This window comes from Dicentrarchus labrax, unplaced genomic scaffold, assembly GCF_905237075.1.
Source record: "Dicentrarchus labrax unplaced genomic scaffold, dlabrax2021, whole genome shotgun sequence".
NCBI classification, from domain to species: domain Eukaryota; kingdom Metazoa; phylum Chordata; class Actinopteri; family Moronidae; genus Dicentrarchus; species Dicentrarchus labrax.
In genome coordinates this window covers 37,845,302-37,858,993 of record NW_026136719.1, presented here as the reverse complement: position 1 = coordinate 37,858,993, position 13,692 = coordinate 37,845,302, and the positions used below count along the sequence as shown (strand labels likewise).

The 13,692-nt window shown below is 36.6% G+C and overlaps 1 long non-coding RNA gene across 1 annotated transcript; it reads right to left on the bottom strand.

Moving 5' to 3' along the window:
• Positions 1-2,027: 2,027 nt before the first annotated feature.
• Positions 2,028-3,448, bottom strand: LOC127351715 (uncharacterized). The gene is made up of 3 exons (XR_007880938.1): positions 3,358-3,448; positions 2,722-2,856; positions 2,028-2,511 (listed from the first exon to the last, which is right to left on the bottom strand). It is a non-coding gene; the product is annotated as an uncharacterized LOC127351715 (long non-coding RNA).
• Positions 3,449-13,692: the final 10,244 nt, after the last annotated feature.

The window sequence follows — 13,692 nt, the reverse complement described above, 5'->3', positions numbered from 1 at the left end:
TGGTTCATGTTAAATGCTTAAAGGGAAACGTTTTGATGGTTAAAGTGTAAATGTCATAGTAATATTCACCATGTTAAAATAAAAACATGAATATCCTCTAGTGTGGAGTTTTTAATCACTTACTGTGTTTCTACAGAAAACTCTGAGAAAGTAAGTTTAAGGCTTACTGTTTAATGTGTGAGATAAACTCTGTGTTTTATTCCTTCCTCAAATATTAGCTGAGCTTAAACAGTTTAACTCTGTTTTCATATCTGTGACAATATTGTTTGTTAGAACAGATTTATTCAAATATCATTCAATTGGTTCAATTCATTCAAACATTAATGAGAAACAGGACTTTCTGACATTAATGGGTGTCAATCTGGTTAAACTTTAATCAAATGAATAAATCAACTTCAATCCAGAACTCTTGTGAGTCTGTTTAAGGAATAGATGAGAGATAGATTTGATTTCTGTTTTACAGAAAGAACAAAATGGAGAAATAAGTATTTTTAATGTATTTAATATTTTATTAAAGGGGTGGTATCTATGTAATATCTTCATGTGAACTTCTTTCATTTTATGTGGAATGAGGAATTTATCAGAGTCTGACCAAATGTGTTGTTCAGGGAAGTTTAGTTTCCACAAAAGAGTTTATTTGGGAGAATTACTGTGATCTGAGCTCAGTAAATTTCTCAATAAACAACAGTGACAGTTGTGTCGATCTCAGTTATTAAAGTTATAAATCATCAAGTCAGATGACAAATACAACAGAACCAAAAAACTAAATAACTGAATGAGAAACACTTCACGAATTTCCGTAATCTTCTCTGTATCGCTCCAATCTTAGTGTATGTGCTACCGGAGCAACACAGCAGCTCCCTGTCTCTGTGGGGGATTTATAGGGGGTCTGTCTGGAGAGAGTCCGGACTCATGGTGCCACTCAGACTCAATTTAGAGGTTCAAAGCGGCTCTAAACGGCTCTCAGACCGCTGATAACAACAGGAATAAGATGTCTGGCTGTTGTACTGAGTCCTGTACCTACTTTCTTCCTATTTTCTGCCTTTATTTTCTTCTCCAACTGTCAGCTGCAGTTCCGTAAACTCACCAGCAGGTGTCAGCCTATGAGCAGTGTATGGGAGGAGCCAGATTTTTCCACCAGATTATTTTGGCACCTTCTTCTAAATGTTTCAAAGTAGAAAGTTCATTCAAACGTTCAAAGTTCATTCAGCTTTTTTCATATTTTTTATACTGTGTACACAATTGCAGTTAAAAACTCATGAAACTTTCATCCCCTTGCTCTCTTGAACATAAAAACATAGGAACAATGTGTATCAGAGTTAAAAATGCACTTCATTAATTCTTATGTAACTCTTTAGAGATGGGGAACAGAAATGGATTAATGCACACTCTTTAAATGACACAAATCTTACCCGGGTAAGATAAAAAATGTAAAAAAAACTCACAGCTGTGATCTAAAGTTCAGAATCCCCCCCCCGTTTTCAGTCACTTCAAATCAGTTTCAGTTTTAGTTCTGTTCGGTCCACTGTGGAAGTGGAGAGAGTTTGTCCTACTGCACAGTTGGTGGTGTGTGTGTGTGTGTGTGTGTGTGTGTGTGTGTGTAATGAAGTGCCGAATTCAACGTCTCGATCCAGGCTCCAACATCCAGGTAGATCAAAGGTTCAAAGAGTTCCAACAAATAAAACCTGACCCACAGTGAGTAAGGTCAGAACAGTCTTTTAGCTTTCAATCATGAACTGTTGAATATAATTCATGTTAAATCCTCATCTCATTAAACTGAACCATCATTGTAATATGACATCACAATATCACTAACAAACATTCTCAAAATATTCTCAGAGATAATTATTGAAAAACCTCTTAAATATAATATCAAAATATCTCTTTCACATAGCAATTAGAATACAAACTAACATAGACCACGTTCACACGGCAAGTCTTAATGCTCAATTCGGATTTTTTGCTCAGATCCAATTTTTTGTTTGGCTGTTCACATTATCTTTTAAAATATGGCCTATATCAGATTCCAGTGTGAACTGTTTGCGGTTTCGAACTGACCCGCATGCGCAAAAGAACAATAACAATGACATCAGACGCAGCACGCTGTTGCACTAAAGTTAGGGAGGTTATGGAGGAAGTAAGCATTTTCACTTTTATTTTAAAATGTGTGTGTAACATTAATGAGCAGGTGCTGAGGAGGAGAAGAATGAAGAGAAAGAGAGCCAAATTGGCTATTTTGGCCTTTTGCTGGGTTATGGCTGCAAATTCACTACAGAGGTCAGTTTGTTGTCCGGAATAGACTCGGTCCGGACTCGTTCAGTGTCAGTAATCCACAACAGTCAGTTTAGATGCACAGAACTGGACCGAACAGCCGGCAAAATCCGCTGCAGGTATAACGTTAGATCAGCGTGTCTGCAGTGATTGGCTCTGGTTGACAATGCTAGCGGATCTCTCTCTCTCTCTCTCTCTCTCTCTCTCTCTCTCTCTCTCTCCTTCTCTTGGCAGATGTAGCTGTAAGAAAGAGGAGAAAGTGTTTGGCCATTGTATCACAATTACAAAAATAAACAGTTAGGCTTGGAGGGTAGACATGAGTATAAGGAAAAACTTAGCATTAATACAGTACAGTAACAACAGAATACAAAATAGTAATGGATGTGTTAGCTAAGCAAATACTTTACTAGTGATTTAGCAACAGCCTGATAAAAACATGATGATTCTTACTTCCAGAGGACTTGGTGGCTGTTGTGCTTCTTCCAGTGGTCTCTGTAATGCCTGCAGCTGATGAGCTTTCTCCAGATGTAGATGGTGCAGAAGACACAGAAGATGCAGATGGGAGTGACTCGGTGCTTGTATCATCTGGTGCAAGCAAACATATCATGTAATGCTATAATGTGATGTATTTGATGTATTCAATGCAAATATTATGAGCTGGTTCACGTTACCACTTTACATAACACCCTCAACACACACACGTTACCCTGAGAAGATGAGGGTCACCTGGTAGCCCCCCTCTTAACTTATATGTTAGGTTATAATATGGGATTTGGTTCTTCAGATCCAGGTCACCAGTGCACTGGATCAGATCATAGATAGACTGTACATTTTTGAATGACAGACACGTACAGGGTAGTCTCTGCTTCTCTGATGGGTTTCCGAGTTGTGCAAAGAAAACTGGGAGCAGCTGACTGGCTCGTTTATTCTGTTAACAGAATTTTCCTCTAATAAACACGCCAACTTTCTAGTCTCCAAATGTAAAACTTCTCTGCAATATTTCTAACTTTTATTTTATATTAAAGTGCGTTTCCACTCAAGACTTTCTATATGCGTCGGCTGTGAATGTCAAGACTGAAAACTTACCTGTCTCGCCATCAATATCCAGGCTGTCCGCCGACCTCCTCGGAGTTTCAGGCTCCTCTTCGCCTGCTTCGTAGCTATCCAGCAGCTCCAACGGCTGACAGCTGGGTTTATTGCCCATAACACGGCTAAGCTCGTTATAAAATGGGCAGGTGATGCGACCGCGACCGCTTCGGTTATTGGACTCATTTGTTTCTTTAAATTTAGCTTTAAGGCTCTTCACCTTCCTTTGGCACTGCAGCCACGTTCTCCTGTGTCCCTGTTCTTACATTTCCTTTGCTATTTCTTCAAAAACGGAGCGGTTACGGTACGATCCTTCTAGTTTTGCTTGAATTGAAGTATCTCCCCAAATACTAATTAGGTCTAACACCTCACTCTCCCTCCATTGACTTGCTCCATCACTGTTCTCCATTTTGTAGGCCTAGTCAAGTTTTTAATTTTACCGTCTGTGTCGAGGGCGAACTCGCCGGCGCATCACTGTGACAAATGTCGATGTAGATTGACGTAAAAGTCGCATCAAATCCAGCTTGGTTGTTCACACTGCGGCCGCATTGAAAACAATCAGACCTGGATCAGATTCAGGACCACATATGGAAGTGGTCTAAATCTGATTTGAGTGTTCACACTACTTCTGAAGAAGTCTGACCTGGTCTGAAGTCTTGACCCCAAAAAGATCCGATCTGGGCCACTTTTGCCTGCAGTCTGAACGTGGTCCTAGATACCAGTAAGCAGACACATGTTGGACCCTCGGTCATGTGATGGGACGTTTACATCTCAAATAAAATGTAACATCCAAAGATAATTAAAATATGGCTTAATGTGCTTAAAATGCACAGATAAAAGTGCTAAATCAACACATTACACAGTTCAGTGTGTAACAATTATACAAACCAACATATTACACAGCATTGGATTCAGTTTGCAGCATTAAAATATCAAGCTAATGGTTGTAGCATTAGTGAATGGCGTCTGCCATTGTGCTAGTTAGCATCTTCAGCTAGCGCTTAGCATGGTAAAGACGATCGCTCACCGATGCGTTTCCTTCGTGAGGGAGACGTCAGGTCTCTCCGACTGCACTCTCACAGGTCCAGGGCTCCACACTGGATTATTTCAATCAGTTTTTAATCAGTTTTCAACAACTTTTATCGCTTTATCTTCACGAGGTAGGAATCGTTGTCGACGCGGGGTTTCCTCTCTGTTCTTCCAGGAGCTCAAGGTGACGTGAACTCTGCTCCGTGCAGGTCAACAGTCCGAGCTTCTTCCTGATTGGCTGACAGCGCGTCTCCAACCCATCTCCTTCAAAATAAACTTCCTATTTATTTTCTCTTTATCTCAGTTGAATTGCTTTTTAGACAAATATCAGTTTTTAATCTTTAACATTAATAACGTACTTCATGAATTTACTTTTTAATATAGATTTTTAACCTTGGTTACACTTACTTTTAATATGTATTTGTGAATTATATTCATTTTCATTGAGTCTGAATTTTATCTCATTGAGTTATTTTTCATTTACTGTTATTTTGGTTTATTTCCAGTGGAAATTGAGTTTTCTGAACTTTGTCCTTCCGTAGCTCCCGAACTTCCGTAGCTCCTTCGTTTGTGTTGTTTCTGTTTAGTCACCCACCCCACACACACTTTTTACTCTGTTTAACCTATTCTATATAGTTTATATAGATTTGTTATTAAAATTAAATATTTTCTGGTAAACTGTAACAGCTCTTTTTGTAATTGTTTTGTTTTTGTAATATGCACATTGAGTTACATATACTCTGTAATGTTTAAACTAATTTATCTATATGTATTTTCAGAAAGATAATGAAATCACACAGTGTTGTTTTGCATTGCTGAGGAAGCAGAGGTGCAGGAAAAAAAGAGCAGAAGGAAATGAATGTGCTATATTGTCTTCTGCAGGAGCAAATAAATGCTGGTTAACAGTTCTGTGAGTCGTCCTCTGTTTATGCCCAATCCACACACCTGTTACACATATAAAATAAAAAGTTTCTGAATGACATCACATTGTAGGAGCGAATTATAAACTCACATATACAGTATGTATGTATAGAAGTTATTGTTTACTTTTACATAGTAATTATCCAAATATTTGAGAGGTCTTATGGCTTTCTTGTTTGTTAATCAAAGTCAAAGAGAAATTATAATTCAACAAAATACAGATGAACATTATGGATATGATATTTGCCAACAAGACACATAAGTTTCATAGCAGCGTTAATGGGTTGTGAGTCAATATTACAATTTAGAAAGAAGACCGTGTCACCTCTGTGCAGTTCCATAAAGTCACCAGCAGGTGTCAGCCTATGAGCAGTGTATGGGAGGAGCCAGATTATTTTGACTCCTTCTTCTAAATGTTTCAAAGTAGAAAGTTCATTCAAACGTTCAAAGTTCATTCAGCTTTTTTCATATTTTTTATATTATTATATATATTTAGTTGTGCATTTAGTCAGTGTGTCCAACAATATGTGGTGAGTATGGTTTGGCATTTCAATATCCCTTAAAATATGTTATTAAATTGAACCCCTTCAATCATTAATGTAACATCATACTGATAAACAGAAATTTAGTTCCCATTAAAATTAATTCATCCAATACATATTTAACATATATCTGGATTGTAACCGTTCACAGTGGAACAAAAACAGACTTTATATATATAATATTATACCTTACCATTAATGATGCTAAACTACTCTGACATCATGTATGAGGTGGCTGTAGTTTTTAGAGCCACTGAGAATATGAAACAATGTCTTAGCAAATGTCTAAAAACTACAGGTGGAATTAACACGATGTAAACTGTATTTTGACTTTATCTATGTTATTTGAAGGATGCTGAAAACTGCCTGACTTGAATGCAGCTTTTTGTCACCACTGCTGTTGCCTCATCTTGTCCTCTTTACAGCTGCAGTTCATCTCGAATGAGCCTAATGTCTGGTTCACTCTGACCTGTAGAGTCCTGTTGATAGTCAGAAATAATTGCCAGCAGCAGATGATGCTCTGCTGATCTTTATTTAATGAGATGGTCAGTTAGCACCATCTAGTGGACAGATAGTAGAACTACATCATTTGATGTGTGATTTCTCTGACACTGACTGGGTTTCTGCCACAGGTTAAACTGGTTCTGACGTCACACGGATGGATTTTGAGACTTGAAGTCACTGTAGAAGAATATTCATAAATAAGAATTTGTGAAGATCCACTGTGTAACACTGCAAATGATTTATTGTCAGAAATGGAATATAGTATTCATAGGTATGTTTTTATTAGTGTATAAATACCTGAACATTGTGTTTTTGGTTCCTTAGGATTAGCAGTTCTTATCTTCAGAGGGAGCGGGACTCCTTCCATGTTTCTACGGTAGCCCAGAAAGGACAAATCTTGATTCCAATGGAGCCATTGGCATTTTGCAGCCACTGTTCTTTCTCCCTCGTGTTTGGAATTAGAGAGGGAAGCTAGTGAGGTGCAATCTGCAACAACACTGTTAGATGCCACTAAATTCTACACACTGAACCTTTCATAAATACGTAATAATGTAAAACATGTGATACAAATGTATGCTCCGCATCACATAGTTCTGAACTGAGCTGATCTTTAGCTCACTGTATGATTAATTAGCACCATCTAATGGACAGATAATGGAACTACATATCTGATCAGTGATTTCTCTGACACTGACTGTAGATAGAGGAAAGGTGCGACTCTATTTCAATGCCAACAGCGTATTCAGAGGATTAAAGCACTTTTGTTCTTGCAGCCTTCATCAACTATAATGACAAATGGATCTGAAACAATACAAACACATCCCCAACACTCAGACAGCTCAGGGAGAGGAAGAAGGAAATAAAAATGCTTTTGATAGGGTGCAGTCTGATTCTTGTTTAACTGGTTCTGACGTCACTCTGGTGTTTGTTAGACTTGGACCGTGAAGTTTTGAGGGTGTGACAGCGTCCTCAGATCAAATGCACACAGACACCAGGACTGACGAGTACGAACGGAGCAGCTTCTTCTCTCCCAGTGTTTCCTCCACACATGAAGGTAGAAAGTGTCTGTAAGTCGACCTGAAGTGAGTTCAGCAGGTGAGAATCCTACCAGAGAAATGTGTAAATGTTTGATCATCAGGATGACTTTGATCACATTGTGCTGTATCTCTGTTTATCTGGACAGTAGAAATGTTTCCATATGCTGATGATCTGTTTCAGAATATATCTTTGAAACTTGCTTTCTGTACTTGAATTTCTGTCTGAGTTAAAGGAAGATGCTTTTAGAAAGATTTACATGTACTGTTGTTAGTGTGTGTGAAATAGAATCAGACGCAGTTTGATTATAACCTGAGTTCACATCATCAGTGAACAATGTGTCTGAACTGGTCTGACAGCTCGAAGCACCTTGGCTGAGGTTGATTTTTAACTGTTAATACTCTGAAGGGAAGAGCATGGATGAAGAGTTGAGAGCTCACATACAGAAACCTTCCAACACTGACACTGAGCTGGTTTCACTGAAGACCCTTTAGCACAGTCCAGGTCTCAACTGTCCCAAGCTGCCATACGTTAAGGTCAAAGGTTCACCGGGCGCTGCGCCCATTGGCCAATTAAGATCACATGTTTGCACCTCATGTTTTTTAAGACTAAAATATATATTTTTTAATTATTATTTTAATTCACATTTTTAAACAACACGAAAAACACTATTCAAACATGACATTTAGTTATAAGTATAAAAAAATCAGAGACATTTCTTAGGGGTACTGGGCGGGTGCTATGGCTATTATAGGGGGAGCTACAGCACCACCTAGCTCCTCCCTGGCGCCGCCACTGAAACACACAGACCTTGATTTTCTCTTGTGACCCATAAATGTGTAAAGTATATTTTGTGGTCAACATACTTTATGTGTGAATCTGGGGGCTGTGTAAGAGGTTTTGGGGTTATCAGAGCTCCAAAAAGATTTCTGTCAGCTCTGAATATTTGTGTCATGTTACTGAGAGCAATGAGAACTAATGTGTCTCTGTGATGTAAAGCTTGCTGTGATGAATGAGCAGGTTGCTGTGTCTGTGTGAAGGTGTGGGCTCTGCTATGGATCAGTGTGAGGACAGAGAGGAGGGAGTCCGGTCCGTGTATGTTTTGGTCATTGGATTTTCCTTTCAGAAACGGGTATTAAAAAACTGAAAACGAGTGGTTATTTGATTTTCGTTTTAAAATACAAAAATTAAAATTGAAATACAAGGCGTTTTTCTTTTTCATGGTCAGAAAGGGATGAGCGAAATTTAAAAAATTATTCGATTTTCATTTTCTATTTCATATAACAAAAAATAAAATCACTAGAAAACAGAAACAGAAAAAAGGCCTGTTGTTTCATATTCTGAGACCGGATGTTGTCATTTACAGGACGGTGCTGTGTAGAAGAAACAGTAGGCTAGTAGACTGCGGTCAATCCAGCCGTGAGTCCGATCTCCGTGGTCAAATCAGCCGCACTTAAATTTAGAGTGTACAAGTATTCTCAGCATTATGGTAAATGCAGAGAAACAGCGTATTTACTTCTGGTTTTCAAAATAAAGGTATTTAGAACAGTAAGCTATAATTAAAATATGTTACGTTAAAGTCTTGTGCCCCTGATGAATAAAAAAAAACTTTATATCAAGTATCTTTACTGCACCAGTGTGGAGAAATGCCAAAATAAAAGTCTCATATTTATGCCTCCAGAGATTGCATATTTGACCATATTTGAGGTACTGTAAAAACATATTACTCAGTGTTTCCTGGCTACTGATGGTATATTTGACTTTTACACATATGAGAGTACAAACATACTTAATATCAAGCATTTTTACTGTACCAATTTGGAGAAATTGAAGAATAAAAGTCCCATATTTATACTTCCAGATTCCATATTTTCTTATATTTGAGCTACTGTAAAAAAAAAACTGTATGTGGAACCACCTGCAACAGCTGTCACACTGAATAATATAAAAAATAATATGTGAGGAAGAGACAGTAGGTACAATGGTGTTTTGAAGTTAAAACTAATTCTTTTTCCCTTTTACCTACAAATGGACACAGCAGAGCAGCAAAATAAGAAGAATGTGGACTGGCATTGCATTTTGTGTGAAAAGTAAACAAATTAGAATTGTGTAGGATTTTGTGTTTAGTGTTTAGTGTTTATATTATCAAGATGTTAAACATTTGTGTGAAATTTTGTCATGAATACTGCAGCATTATTGAAGTATAATGAAAATGCTTCACCCATAGCCTGGAAATATTGAGCAATATGTTTTTACAGTAGCTCAAAAATATAAGAAAATATGGAATCTGGAAGTATAAATATGGGACTTTTATTCTTCAATTTCTCCAAATTGGTACAGTAAAAATGCTTGATATTAAGTATGTTTGTACTCTCATATGTGTAAAAGTCAAATATACCATCAGTAGCCAGGAAACACTGAGTAATATGTTTTTACAGTACCTCAAATATGGTCAAATATGCAATCTCTGGAGGCATAAATATGAGACTTTTATTTTGGCATTTCTCCACACTGGTGCAGTAAAGATACTTGATATAAAGTTTTTTTTTATTCATCAGGGGCACAAGACTTTAACGTAACATATTTTAATTATAGCTTACTGTTCTAAATACCTTTATTTTGAAAACCAGAAGTAAATACGCTGTTTCTCCGCATTTACCATAATGCTGAGAATACTTGTACACTGGACATTTAGGTGCGGCTGATTTGACCACGGAGATAGGACTCACGGCTGGATTGACCGCAGTCTACTAGCCTACTGTTTCTTCTCCACAGCACCGTCCTGTAAATGACAACATCCGGTCTCAGAATATGAAACAACAGGCCTTTTTTCTGTTTCTGTTTTCTAGTGATTTTATTTTTTGTTATATGAAATAGAAAATGAAAATCGAATAATTTTTTAAAGTTCGCTCATCCCTTTTTGACCATCAAAAAGAAAAACGCCTTGTATTTCAATTTTAATTTTTGTATTTTAAAACGAAAATCAAATAAGCACTCGTTTTCTGTTTTTTAATATCCGTTTCTGAAAGGAAAATCCAATGACCAAAACATACACGGACCGAGTCCCTCCCTCTAAAAGCACTCTGTGTGGGGAACATGACACAAGGACCAAAGCTCAGAGGTGAGATGAGGGTCCGTGTATGTTTTGGTCATTGGATTTTCCTTTCAGAAACGGGTATTAAAAAACTGAAAACGAGTGGTTATTTGATTTTCGTTTTAAAATACAAAAATTTAAATTGAAATACAAGGCGTTTTTCTTTTTCATGGTCAAAAAGGGATGAGCGAAATTAAAAAAAATATTCGATTTTCATTTTCTATTTCATATAACAAAAAATAAAATCACTAGAAAACAGAAACAGAAAAAAGCCTGTTTTTTCATATTCTGAGACCGGATGTTGTCATTTACAGGACGGTGCTGTGGAGAAGAAACAGTAGGCTAGTAGACTGCGGTCAATCCAGCCGTGAGTCCGATCCCCGTGGTCAAATCAGCCGCACTTAAATTTAGAGTGTACAAGTATTCTCAGCATTATGGTAAATGCGGAGAAACAGCGTATTTACTTCCGGTTTTCAAAATAAAGGTATTTAGAGCCGTAAACTATAATTAAAATATGTTACATTAAAGTGTTGTGCCCCCGATAAATAAAAAAACAATTTATATCAAGTATCTTTACTGCACCAGTGTGGAGAAATGCCAAAATAAAAGCCTCATATTTATGCCTCAGAGATTGCATATTTGACCATATTTGAGGAACTGTAAAAACATATTGCTCAGTGTTTCCTGGCTACTGATGGTATATTTGACTTTTACACATATGAGACTACAACCATACTTAATATCAAGTATTTTTACTGTACAAATTTGGAGAAATTCAACAATAAAAGTCCATATTTGTACCTCCATGTGGCATATTTTCATATATTTGAGCTACTGTAAAAACACTTTGCTCAATAATTCCTGGCTATGGATGATATATTTGATTTCTACACATCTAAGACTACAAGTATACTTAATATCAAGCATTTTTACTGTACCAATTTGGAGTAATTCAACAATAAAAGTCCCATATTTATACTTCCAGATTCCATATTTTCTTATATTTGAGCTACTGTAAAAATGTAAACTGTATGTGGAACCACCTGCAACAGCTGTCACACTGAATAATATAAAAAATAATATGTGAGGAAGAGACAGTAGGTACAATGGTGTTTTGAAGTTAAAACTAATTATTTTTCCCTTTTACCTACAAATGGACACAGCCGAGCAGCAAAATAAGAAGAATGTGGACGGGCATTGCATTTTGTGTGAAAAGTAAACAAATTAGAATTGTTTAGGATTTTGTGTTTAGTGTTTATATTATCAAGATGTTATTAAACATTTTTGTAAAATTTCATGATTACTGCAGCATTATTGAAGTATAATGAAAATGCTTCACCCATAGCCTGGAAATATTGAGCAATATGTTTTTACAGTAGCTCAAAAATATAAGAAAATATGGAATCTGGAGGTATAAATATGGAACTTTTATTCTTCAATTTCTCCACATTGGTACTGTAAAAATGCTTGATATTAAGTAAACTTGTAGTCTTAGATGTGTAGAAGTCAAATATACCATCCATAGCCAGAAATTATTGAGCCAAGTGTTTTTACAGTAGCTCAAATATATGAAAATATGCCACATGGAGGTACAAATATGGGACTTTTATTGTCTATTTTCTCCACATTGGTACAGTAAAAATGCTTGATATTAAGTATGTTTGTAGTCTCATATGTGTAAAAGTCAAATATACCATCAGTAGCCAGGAAACACTGAGCAATATGTTTTTACAGTTCCTCAAATATGGTCAAATATGCAATCTCTGGAGGCATAAATATGAGGCTTTTATTTTGGCATTTCTCCACACTGGTGCAGTAAAGATACTTGATATAAAGTGTTTTTTTATTCATCAGGGGCGCAACACTTTAATGTAACATATTTTAATTATAGCTTATTGTTCTAAATACCTTTATTTTGAAAACCGGAAGTAAATACGCTGTTTCTCCGCATTTACCATAATGCTGAGAATACTTGTACACTCTAAATTTAAGTGCGGCTGATTTGACCACAGAGATCGGACTCACGGCTGGATTGACCGCAGTCTACTAGCCTACTGTTTCTTCTGCACAGCACCGTCCTGTAAATGACAACATCCGGTCTCAGAATATGAAACAACAGGCCTTTTTCTGTTTCTGTTTTCTAGTGATTTTATTTTTTGTTATATGAAATAGAAAATGAAAATCGAATAATTTTTTAAATTTCGCTCATCCCTTTCTGACCATGAAAAAGAAAAACGCCTTGTATTTCAATTTTAATTTTTTGTATTTTAAAACGAAAATCAAATAACAACTCGTTTTCAGTTTTTTAATATCCGTTTCTGAAAGGAAAATCCAATGACCAAAACATACACGGACCCTTTAAGGTCCGTGTATGTTTTGGTTACCATAATGCTGAGAATACTTGTACACTCGAAATTTAAGTGCGGCTGATTTGACCACGGGGATCGGACTCACGGCTGGATTGACCGCAGTCTACTAGCCTACTGTTTCTTCTACACAGCACCGTCCTGTAAATGACAACATCCGGTCTCAGAATATGAAACAACTGACCAAAACATATACAAATATAAGAAAATATGGAATCTGGAAGTATAAATATGGGACTTTTATTCTTCAATTTCTCCACATTGGTACAGTAAAAATGCTTGATATTAAGTATACTTGAAGTCTTAGATGTGTAGTAGTCAAAATACCATCCAAAGCCAGGAATTATTGAGCAAAGTGTTTTTACAGTAGCTCAAATATATGAAATTACCACTTGGAGGTACAAATATGGACTTTTATTGTTGAATTTCCATTGCTTTTACCATAATGCTGAGAATACTTGTACACTCTAAATTTAAGTGCGGCTGATTTGACCACGGAGATCGGACTCACGACTGGATTGACCGCAGTCTACTAGCCTACTGTTTCTTCTCCACAGCACCGTCCTGTAAATGACAACATCCGGTCTCAGAATATGAAAGAACAGGCCTTTTTTCCGTTTCTGTTTTCTAGTGATTTTATTTTTTGTTAAATGAAATAGAAAATGAAAATCGAATATTTTTTTAATTTTGCTCATCCCTTTCTGACCATGAAAAAGAAAAAACGCCTTGTATTTCAATTTTAATTTTTGTATTTTAAAACGAAAATCAAACAACCACTCGTTTTTCTGTTTGCTAATACCCGTTTCTAAAAGGAAAATCCAATGACCAAAACATACACGGACCC